This window comes from Dipodomys spectabilis, unplaced genomic scaffold (assembly GCF_019054845.1).
Source record: "Dipodomys spectabilis isolate Male_0828 unplaced genomic scaffold, ASM1905484v1 ptg000293l, whole genome shotgun sequence".
NCBI lineage: Eukaryota > Metazoa > Chordata > Mammalia > Rodentia > Heteromyidae > Dipodomys > Dipodomys spectabilis.
Window position 1 is genome coordinate 1102858 of NW_024870970.1, and position 12021 is coordinate 1114878.

Below are 12021 nucleotides of genomic sequence, written 5' to 3' on the forward strand. Positions count from 1 at the left end.
TCATACGGTCTTTCTCCTGTGTGTCTTCTCTGATGAACGGTAAGGACTGTCTTCTTGGTAAAGGACTCTCCACACCTGTTAAAATTATAGGATTTCTCCCCTCTGTGTCTTCTCTGATGGAGAGTAAGTAGTGCCTTCTGGTGAAAGATTATCCACATTTGTTACATTCATAAGGTTTTTCTCCTGTATATATTATCTGATGAAAAGTGAGGTATGACTTTAGCCAGAAAGACATGCCATATTTGTTGCATTCATAAGTTCTCTCTTTTGTATGAGCTCTCTGATACATGCTGAAAGTTGACTTCTGGGTGGAAACTGTCCGATCCTCATATTCATAAGGCTTGTCTTCTGTGAGCATTTGAGGTGGGAAAGTGAGGTCTGACTTCCGAGAGATATAATTTTTTTCATTTTACATACTCATTGGAGTTCTCCTCTGCATATTTGCTCTGGAATTTTGTAAGGTAAATTTCCCTACTGATAGGTTTTTCACATTCATTACCTGAAAAGGATTCTCTCTTGTGAATATTATCTGATGAGTAGTGACTGTACTTCTTATGTAGAATGTTTTTCCTTATTCAGGGCATTCGGATGTTTTCCTCTGTCCCTGAAGTATTTCTTGGGCAAAGAGAGACACTTACCATAGTCTTCCCTATATTCATCATGGTTATAGGAAAGCTGTCCCACATAAGCCCAACTTTGTCTAAAGAATATTGTCTGTGACTGAAAAAAATCTCCTTTTTTACAACACATTCAAAATATTGCCACTCATCTTTTTGATCAAAATGCTCCAAATATCTCAGGGATTGTTCAACTACGGGAGACAGAGCAGGCCTATATGCACCATGCATCTCATCAGGTTCAATATAGAGAAGCATGTTCTGGCACTCAATGAACTCCATAATTTTCATCCCTAAAGACTTTCCATTACTCCCAAAATCAGCTCTGGGTTAGGTTTTGAAGTCATATGAAAAGTTCTTACTAATTTGTGACAGGTACTTCACAAAGATAGTCATGTGGACTTTCCTGGCAGGTCTTAATCATGTACTCCATTTCTTGAACATCTAAAATGAGACATAGAGCCAGGTGCTGGGATCTCATGCTTATAATCTTAGCTACTCAGGAGGCTGAAATATGAGGATCATAGTTCAAAACCAGCCAGGCAGGAAAGTCCTTGAGACTTTGCCAATGTTGGGATTTGAACTGATAGCCTAGCAGGCCTAATTGTTGAAAGAGTCAAGGTGAGGAAACCAGCATGTGAACAACTGAGGAGCTAGGCCATTCCTAGGACCTGACAATGAGCCCCAGGGATGACCAGGATAGACATAAATTCATACTTGAAATATAGGATCTGTATTGATATATATGTGTGGGAAGCATCTTGCATTCGGTGCATTTCTTCTCCTTAATTTATGTCTAATTCATGATGGTATTGTGAACTTTACTTAGTATGGTGACAGATATAACTGTACTGACATGGATGACGACCTATTCCCATTGTTATAAGGTTGCCTATGCATTCATTCTCCATCCTAGCTGAGACCCAGGACTTCCACATTCGAGGAAATCAGGCGCAATGACTGGCTTCTGACATCAGGATGAATCTTTTGTCAGGCCTGGGATTTGAACTCAGGTCTGGGTAACCCCGTTGCACTGTGGGGGAAGGGAAAGCTCATCATCCCTGAAGACTAGAATGTCAGGCCTGGTCCAGGGCCTGATTTGAAGTTCCAGCAGTGGAAAAAATAAGAAGCTTACCTTTTTTAAACATAGGATCTCTATTTACATACAGGTGTGGTATGCATTTTGCTTTCAATGTAGTTATTTTTTTAATTTTGAGTCTTATTCATGGATGTATTGTGTATTTTATTGAGTATGGTGACAGGTATATCTGTTTTGCCATGGATGACAACCTATTCCCATGGCTATAGAGTTGCCTATATAGCATTCTCCATCCTCGATGAAGCCCAGGACCTTCACAGGACAGGAAATCATGTGGATCCATTGGTTTCTCACATCAGGATGTATCTTTTGGCTGTGCTGGGATTTGAACTCAGAGATTAGCAGGCAGAATTGGGGAATGGGTCAAGGTGAGCACACCAGCTTGTGAGCAACTAAGGTGCTAGACCATTCCCAGGACCTGAGCTCGTGCCCCGTTAGGGTCAATATACACATGAAATCATAATTTAAAGACAGGAGCTATATTTCCATACATGGGTGGGCGGCATCTTGCATTTAGTGTACTCATTCTCTTGATTTCGTGTCTTATTTATAGATGCAATATGTATTTTACTGAGTGTGATAACAGTTATAACTATGCTGACATTGCTGGCAACCAATTCCCATGAATACAGAGTTGCCTACATAGCATACTCCATTATAGCTGAGACCCAAGACTTTCACAACATAGGAAAACTGGTGCAACCATTGGCTTCTCATATCAGGATGAATCTTTTGGTAGTACTGGGATTTGAACTCAAGGCCTAGCAGGCTCAAGTGTTGGATGAGGCATGGTGAGCACACCAGCACATGAGCCACTAAGCATCTAGGTCTTTCCTGGAACCTGAGATCAAGCCCCAGTGGGCGCTATCGTAGTCATAAATTCAGAATTTAAACAGAGGATCTCTATTTCCATACATGGGTGGGCGGCATCTTGGGTTCAGTGTAGTTATTGTCTTTATCTGGTGTCTTACTCATTGATATATTGTGTATTTTCTTGAGTATAGGATGACAGATATAACTGTGGTGACCTGGATGACAAGCTATTCCCATGAGTATAGAGTTGCCTATGCATTTTCCATTCTAGCTGCGACCCAGAACTTGCACAGCACAGAAGAACAGGTGCAACGAATGGTTTCTCACATCAGGGTGAATTTTTGGAAGTTCTGTGATTCGAATTCGAGGCCTAGGAGGCCCAACTGCCCAATGGGTCCACATGAACAAACCAAGCTGTGAGCCACTAAGGAGCTGGGCTGTTCCCAGGAGCTGAGATCAAGCCCCAGGGAGGCCACAAGAGTCCTCAATCCATCATTGAAACATGGGATGTATATTCACAGCCGTGTGTGGACTGCTTCATGCATTGAGTGTAGTTATCCTCTCTATTTTGTATGTTATTCATGGAGGTATTATGTATGTTCTTGAGTATATATGACAGGTGTAACTGGGCTGACATGGATGACAACATTTTCCCATGGCCACAGGGTGGCCCATGCATTCTCCATCCTAGCTGAACCCCAGGACACACACAGGAAAACAGGTCCAACGTCTGGCTTCTGACAGGATGAATATTTTGGCACTGCTAGGATCTGAACTCAGCACCTAGCAGGCCCAATAGGTGAATGGGTCCACATAAGCACACCAGCCCGTGAGCCACTAAGGAGCTAGGCCATTCCCAGGACCTGAGATCGATTCCCAGGGGTAAGGCAGGGGGAGCACAATAGTCATCCATTCATAAGCTGAAGGTAGTAAGCAAATAAGTACTTATCTGTATAGAGTAGGAGAGATGGAGAGCTGTGATTGAATCCAATCTACCCTGTGACTACCGATTCTTGGATCTTCTCCAATGCCTCCATTTAATGACTGTGATGATTATGGTCACACTTCATCAACTCTTCACTAAAAATAATCGATACCCCATGAGTCTTGACTATCATTTCCTACTCGAATCCTTAGGAACTACTCATTCAAGGAAGAGATTGGTCATATTTCATGGCTCTTCATAGGTCCGGAATTGAGTATCTCAGGAACTCCTGCCATTCCCTCAATGTAGGATGGCTGACCAGGATTCGACTTCGGGGCCTCCGTTGCCCGGTCATCCTGTGGCTCCCCCGACAGCCAGCAGGCCTTCAGCCACACCAGGTCACCTTCAATCTGCAGTCCACCCGGTTCATTCTTACCATGGTCAACATTCAAATGAAAATAAACCTAAAAATGCCAGTTGGAACTTCCCGCCATTTTTTTCTCCACTGGCTTTTTATTTTTTCCTACAACCATGGGGTCCTAGGATCCGAGGATAGGCTGTGGGTCCAGAGGCTGCAGCCTAGGATGATCGGACCCGAGGCAGATTTGCCACAACTTGAGTTCAAGCCCCAGGTCTGGAAAAAAATATTAAAAAATTGAAAAATTATGAATGAAGCACCCTAGCTCAGAATTCGCGCCATTTTACTGCCAGAGATGGGATGTGAAATCAGGTCTAGGTAACTCTTTTGCACTGTGGGGGAAGGAGAAGCTCACTATCGTTGAAGACTACAAGGTCAGGCCTGGTCCCAGGGCTGAATTGAAGCCCCAGCTCAGGCAAAAATCATATGCCCACCTATGCTACACATAGGATCTCTATTTACATACATGTGTGGAATGCATAATGTTTTCAGTGTAGTTGTGCTTTTTATTGTGTGTCTTAGTCAGAGATGCATTTTATATTTTATTGCATATGATGACAGATATAACTGTGCTGACTTGGATGGCAACCTATGCCCATTTCTATAGAGCTTCCTACTGCTTCTCCATCCTAGCTGAGACTCAAGACATTCTCGAGACAGGAAAACAGGTGGATCAATGGGCTTCTCACATCAGGATTCATGTTTTGGCAGTGTTGGGATTTGAACTGAGAGCCCAGCAGGCCGAATTGGCAAAAGAGTCAAGGTGAGGACACCGGCCTGTTAGCAACTAAGGAGCTAAGTCATTCTCAAGACCTGAGGTTGTGCCCCAGTGAGGGCCAGGATAGGCACAAATTCATACTTGAAACATAGTATATGTATTGCCATATATGTGTGGATAGCATCTTGAGTTCCGTGCACTCCTCCTTATTTTGTGTCTAATACATGGAGGTATTGTGTATTTTACTGAGTATGGTGACAGGTATAACTCTGCTGACATGGATGAAGCCCTGTTCCCATTGTTATAAGCTTGCCTATGCATTCATTCTCCATCCTAGCTGAGACCCAGGACTTCCATAGGAGAGGAAAACAGGTGTAAAGACTGGCTTCTAACATCAGGATGAATCTTTTGTCAGACCTGGGATTTGAACTCAGATCTGGGTAACCCTGTTGCACTGTGAGGGAAGGGAAAGCTCATCATCCCTGAAGACTAGAATGTCAGGCCTGGTCCAGGGCCTGATTTGAAGTTCCAGCAGTGGAAAAAATAACAAGCTTACCTTTTTTAAAAATAGGATCTCTATTTACATACAGGTGTGGTATGCATTTTGCTTTCAATGTAGCTATTTTTTTAATTTTGAGTCTTATTCATGGATGTATTGTGTATTTTATTGAGTATGGTGACAGGTATATCTGTTTTGCCATGGATGACAACCTATTCCCATGGCTATAGAGTTGCCTATATAGCATTCTCCATCCTCAATGAAGCCCAGGACCTTCACAAGACAGGAAAAGAGTTGTAAGGATTAGTTTCTCACATCAGGATGAACCTTTTGGCATTGCTGGGAGTTGAACTCTGGGCCTAGCAGGCCCATATTTCTAATGAGTCCATATGAGCCCAACAGCTTTTGAGCTACTAAGGATCTAGGTCCTACCAAGGACCTGAGAGTGAGCTTCGGGGTCAGGTTTGTGCACCATATTTATCCATTCATAAGCTGAAGCTTGTATGCTAATAAATACCTATTTGTATAGAGAAGATGTGGCAAGCTGTGTTGGAATCCTATCTACCATGTGGCTACCAATTCTTGGATCTTTCCTAATGACTCGATTTCCTGAATGTAATTATTATTGTCACATTTCGTGAAGTCTTAATTAAAAATAATTGTTGTGCCAGAGTTCTTGCCTATCATTTCCTATATGAATTATGCATGAACTTCTCAGCTCTTCCCTAGGCCTGAATTCAAGCACTAGCCCGAAAAATATAACATTTATAGACATTTTAAATGTTATTTATATTCATCTATACATTCAGTCTGTATCATGTTTGTTGTAGTGATTCATTACAAATTATTATTGATTGATTGAATTAATATTTATTTTATGGACTGTGAGTGCACCTATATCATTTATTACATTTATTCCAATCTATTCTGTAGCATGTAGCTTTGCATACATATTATGTACATCATACCTGACACTCAGCAAGTGCACAGAAATGGAAAACAGGTGTCTCACTTGGATTCTTACTCCAAGATGAAATATTTGGCAATGCTGGTACCTGAACTGAGGGCCTAGAAGTCCCAATTCATGAATGGGTGAGTGTCAGCATGGCAGCCTCTAGCCCATTCAGCTGCCAAGTGGATCCCATGACCTAGGATGGAGCCACAGGTTTGGCCAAAATAGCAGTACCTTTCTATCTGGTATATATAACAGATATATATATATATATATTTATCTGGTATACAGATAAATATGTATTTAGATATTTTGATACTGCCAGTGATGTCTATGTGGAATTAAATGACATATACTACATTCGTACAGATTCTCAGGTGTTTAGTGAGGACTCCATTTAATGAATAGTATTCTTCTAATGCATAATAAACTATGAATTGAAATCAATCTGTGTTCTGTGATTATTGGGTCTAAATTTCTACTAGACTGATTGATGAACTACTCATCCAACCATGACATTGATCATATTTCTCTGGCGTTCCTATGGACAAACAATAGTTTCTTAGACTCTCCAGCCCTTTGTATGTAGCATGACTGGGATTCAAACTCAGGGCCTATGTGTCCAGGTTGGCCTATGGCTTCGCTGACAGCCTGTCAGCCTTCAGCAATGCCAGGTGGCCTACAGGTTGCAGCAGTGTTATTTGGACCAGGGATGGTCAACATGCAAGAAAGGAAAACCAAGGAACTGCCATCCGTAGGTGGTTCCTGGATTTTTTTTTTTATTGGTGCTGTTTTCATTTTGCTTTCCTGTCAGCCCCGAGGCCTAGTATCCCAGGATGGGCTGTGGGTCCAGAGGCTGCACCATCCAAGCCTAGGTTGATGTTAGCTGAGCAGAGTTGCCACGATATGAGTTCAAGCCCAGTGCTGGGCAAAAAAAATAATAATAATAAAAATAAATAAATAATTAATTAAAAATAGCCTGGCATCAGCTATGGTTCACGCCTGTAATCTCAGCTACTCAGGACGCTGAGATCTGAACATCACAGTTCAAAGCCAGCCAAGGCAGGAAAGTCTGTGAGACACTTATCTCCAATAAACCACTAGAAAACCAGAAGTGGTGTTGTGGCTCAAGCATTATAGCACTCGCCTTGAGCTGAAGAGCACAAGGACAGCTCCCAAGGCCAGAGTTCAAGTCCCATACATACATATATACATATATACATACATACAATACTAATGAAGCTCCCTGTCTTGGAATTCATGCCCTTTGTTTTCTGCCAGGCCTGGCAATGGAACTCAGAGTCTGGGTAACTCTAATTCACTGGGGGGATGGGGAAACTCACTCTCTTTGAAGACAAGCAATTCAGGCCTGTTCCCTAGGCCTGAATTCAATCCCCAGCCCTGTTAATGTAATATTCATCCACATTTGAAATAATGATTAATATCTACATAATTATGTTTATTGCAATTTGCTGTGAGTGTATTTATTTTATTTTTTGTATTATTCATTCATTATTTTATTAACTACTATTACACTTATAACATGTATTAAATTGATTACATCTTATGAGAAATATGCAGATTAGCGTATGTATTATATATCTTACTTCAGACCCAGGACATTCATTGAAATTCTATAGTAGGGGGAGTCTGGGAAGATGGCGGAGGAAAAGCTGGAGTCTAAGTAAGCTCTCGCATAGATAGCAGTTTTAGAGTTCCAGTGAACAGTCCTAAGCCAGAGAATTACACCAAGTGTGCCATCACAGGACAGAGTTAGGCCAGAGAAGGAAACCCAGGCAAGAAGACACTTCTGAGCGATTGTCAGCAGCTGCGGTGGCGGCGGCAGCTGTGGCGGCAGCGGGCGAGTGCATGAGCCATACCTGAGCAACAGAGAATCGGGGACAAAGGAGCCAGATGCACCAGGGCAGCAGATTCTACTCAAAACCAGCAAGAACCGACAAGGAGCAGACATCTTCATCCTGCAGTTCACAAACCAGAGACGACCCAGGAACTAAGACTCTGCGTGGGTAGAAGCCTGATGTCCTCACTCCTTCTCAGGGAGCAGAGGAGGGAATGCCACCCCTCGCCCCACCAGCAACGGTGATCTCCATCTTGGATGCTGACAAAGCTCGGAGGAGCTGCTAGATCCAACTCAGGCCTTGGAATAAAATGAGTCATTTAGCAGGTCATAAGAACTTAACGGCGGTGTGACCTGCCAGACTCAGCTCCACCCAGGGAAAAGTCACCCAGCTCGGGCGCCAGCCTTAGGAGTGGGTTTCTTCACTGGGTAATCAGAGCCAGAGGCTGCCCCTCCCTCTAGCAGCCTCGACAATCAATTGAAAATCAGTAAACAGAAACCCTGAGAATGGCCCCAGGCTGGGCTCTGTGAGGTTTTCACAAAATAGTCCCTGAAAAGCTACTGTCTGTTAAAAGGCCTCAACTCTACCCAGAACCTAGCCTCATCACTGCATCTCCCTCTTTTGTGATACTCAAAGCAGATCTGCCTCCCAATAAACTAGTCTGGGAGGAGGATCTCCAAATCCTGGGTAAAGCAGAGCATTTTTCTGCCTGTTCGAACAAACTGACTTAAGAAACCAACCATGCCACAGGACCACAAGCAGACCAGAGACTCCAACAAGAGGCTGGTTATGGACACAAGGGAGATACAGGATTTTTCCCACTCCTCCCAAAAAAATCAAAGAATTTTTTTTTCTCTCTCTTCTTTTTTTTATTTTTTATTTTATTTTTATTTTTATTTATTTATTTTTAATATTTTAATCTTTAATCTTTGCCTTTTTTGGAAAAAAAAATGTTTTCCCGAAACTTTTTTTTTCCTCTTATAATTTTTATTTTAAGGATATGTGAGTGTGAGTTTTTCTTTCTTTTTTTGGTCTTCTTTCTCTTTTTTTTCTCTTTTTAATTATCTTTTTGTTTTTTGTTTAGTTCTACTGAACTTCTCATCTTTTTTTCTTCCTTTCTTATACTTTTCACCTTCTCCTCTCTTTCATTCTTCTTTATGTGACTTAATTCTTGTCCTGCACATCCTCAGATAAACCCATAGTTGACTATTAGACCCTATCCCCCATTGTGTACACACTTAATCCACAAATTTATTACTCAAGTCAAAACCTCTAAGACTTAAATCCCTTAATAGCAGTACTACCTCTTTATACCTATATAATATTTTAAGCATTTTTATTTTTAAGTTTTTCACATCTCCTTTATATCCCTCCCCTTATCTCAATAACTTCACATTCTTATCTAAATAGATTGTTATTGAAACTACATAATTTTATTAATTTTACCTTTCTATTTTTTCTGGTCTCTTCTCTTTTCCAGTTCCCTTACTTCTTTTTTTCCCTCTCTCTACTTTCATCCTACCCAACCTATTTCCTGCTTTGAGATTAGGACTTAGTTAACTCTCCCTGAGCCTCCCCACATCAATCTATTCCTATTTTATTACCCACATCTCTCCCTAACCCTAATAATTTCTGGTCTTCCAAATTCTTCTTTGCGGTTTGTAGCCCATTAGCCTATAGTTGTTTGATGTTGAATAGATATATCTGTTGAACCAGATTGTATCTGTAGACTATTGACTGTGCAAATTCAGACTTGGGTTGATGCTTGCCTTAAGATAGTGTTCTAGCACAAAACTGGTGCTATTTTCATCTCAAATGCGCAGAGTAAGCTGGAAAAACACAAGAAAAATGGCAAATCCGGGTATCTCAATTCCCAATCTTGATAATCAGTGGAAAGAACAGATAATGAATAATCCAGAGGAGATTTCCCAAATAGCTCTACAAACACTGCTGGCAAACATGATAAATCAAAATATTGTAACCATACAAAGGACTCTGTATGAGCGTGATAGGGAGAGAGAGGAGGCAACCAAAAGATTAAACAGGAATATCATAAGCATGAGGAAGCTACTCAAAAGCCGATACAGGATTTGCATGAGCAGCTTGAGAATACTCAAAGACAAAGGCAGGAATGGCGCGAACAGGCTAAGAACACTCAAGGAGAACTACATGAATCCCATGAACGGGAGGAAGCTTATCAAAGATCACTAAAGGCATTCATGGAATCCATTAACAAAGAGCTGAAGGAAGTCAGGGAGACCACAAAGGGAATGCTGAATGGAACCCAACAGAAGGAATGGGAGTCCAAGGAAACCATAACCAATCAACTAAGTGATCTGAGAACAAACACTGAACATCAAATTAAGGAAGTAAAGAAGTTCATACAAGATCCAAAGCAAAGCTTCAACAAAGAATTTGAAGCCATCAAAGCTGACCGATTAGAAGGAAAAGAGATAAAAAACGAAGTGGAAAGTCTTGAGAGCAGGTTAGACCATGCAGAAGATCGAATCTCAGGGATTGAAGACAGCCTAGATATTATAGAGAAAGAACATACAACCATCCAATACAAGTCCAAGAAATATGATAGATCTATCCAACACGTGGATGACACCATCAGAAGGCCTAATCTAAGGATAGAGTGTAGAGGTGCACCTAGAAACTGAAGTTAATGGCCTAAGAAATTTGTTTAACAGGATCCTAGCAGAGAACTTCCCAAACATGCAAAAAGATAGGCCTATTCAGATACAAGAAGCTTTTAGAACTCCAAACAGACCAGACCAGAATAGGACATCCCACTGTCACATTATAATCCACACAGGATCAATTCAGACCAAGGAAAAGATCCTTAAAGCTGTCAAGGAGAAAAGAGTAATCACCTATAAAGGGAAACCAATTAGAATCACCTCAGATTTCTCAGCAGAGACAATCAAAGCAAGAAGAGCCTGGAATGATGTATGCCATGCCCTAAAAACAAACAGCAATCAACCAAGAATACTGTACCCAGATACACTCTCCTTCATAACTGACGGCCAAATAAAAACCTTCCATAGCAAAGAAAAATTGAAACAATACATCTCCACCAAACCAGCCCTACAAAAGATTCTTATAGATGTCCTACACATAGAAAACCAACAAGACCACAATAAAGGCCAAAACACTGCACCCAAACTGAGAATCCAAGAACCATAGGAAGAACCCAGTTCTCACAGCCCCCAAGAAGGTGGATAACAAACGCCCAATATTTCTCAGTCCTTTCTCTTAATGTTAACGGACTGAACTCTCCAATTAAGTGACATAGACTGTTTAGTTGGATTAAAAAACAAGAACCTTCTATCTGCTAACTTCAGGAGTCACATCTTGCCCGAAAAGCAAACACATTTTCAATGTTAAAGGTTGGAACAAAATCTACCAAGCAAATGGTCCCCATAAACAGGCAGGAGTTGCAATCCTAATATCAGATAAAATAGACTACAAATTAAAATTCCTGAGAAGAGATAAAGAAGGTCGCTACATACTAATTAAGGGATTTCTCTTTCAGGGGTTATTACAATTGTAAATATATACTCGCCAAACAATGGAGCACCCAAATTAATCCAAGAAACACTACTTTCCCTCAAATCCCATATAAATCCAAAGACAATAATTGTTGGGGATTTTAACAAACCACTCTCCCCACTAGATAGATCAACTCGGCAAAAACTCAACAGAGAAACCGCAGATCTAAACAGCGGCATAGATCAACTAGATTTAACAAATATCTACAGAATATTTCACCCAGCAGCATCAGAATACACGTTTTTCTCAGCAGCAAAAGGAACATTTTCTAAAATAGACCACATTTTAGGCCACAAAGCAAACTTGTATAAATTCAGAAACATTGAAGTTATACCTTGCATTCTCTGACCACAAGGGAATAAAATTAGAACTCAACACCAAAAGCCACCAAAGAAAGAAAGCCAGGTATCACATGGAGGCTGAACAGCACACTGCTGAATCATGAGTGGGTCATGGAAGAGATTAGAAAGGAAATTCAAATGTTCATGCTATTCAACAAAAATGAACACACAAATTACCAGCTCCTATGGGACACAATGAAAGCAGTACTCAGAGGCAAGTGTATA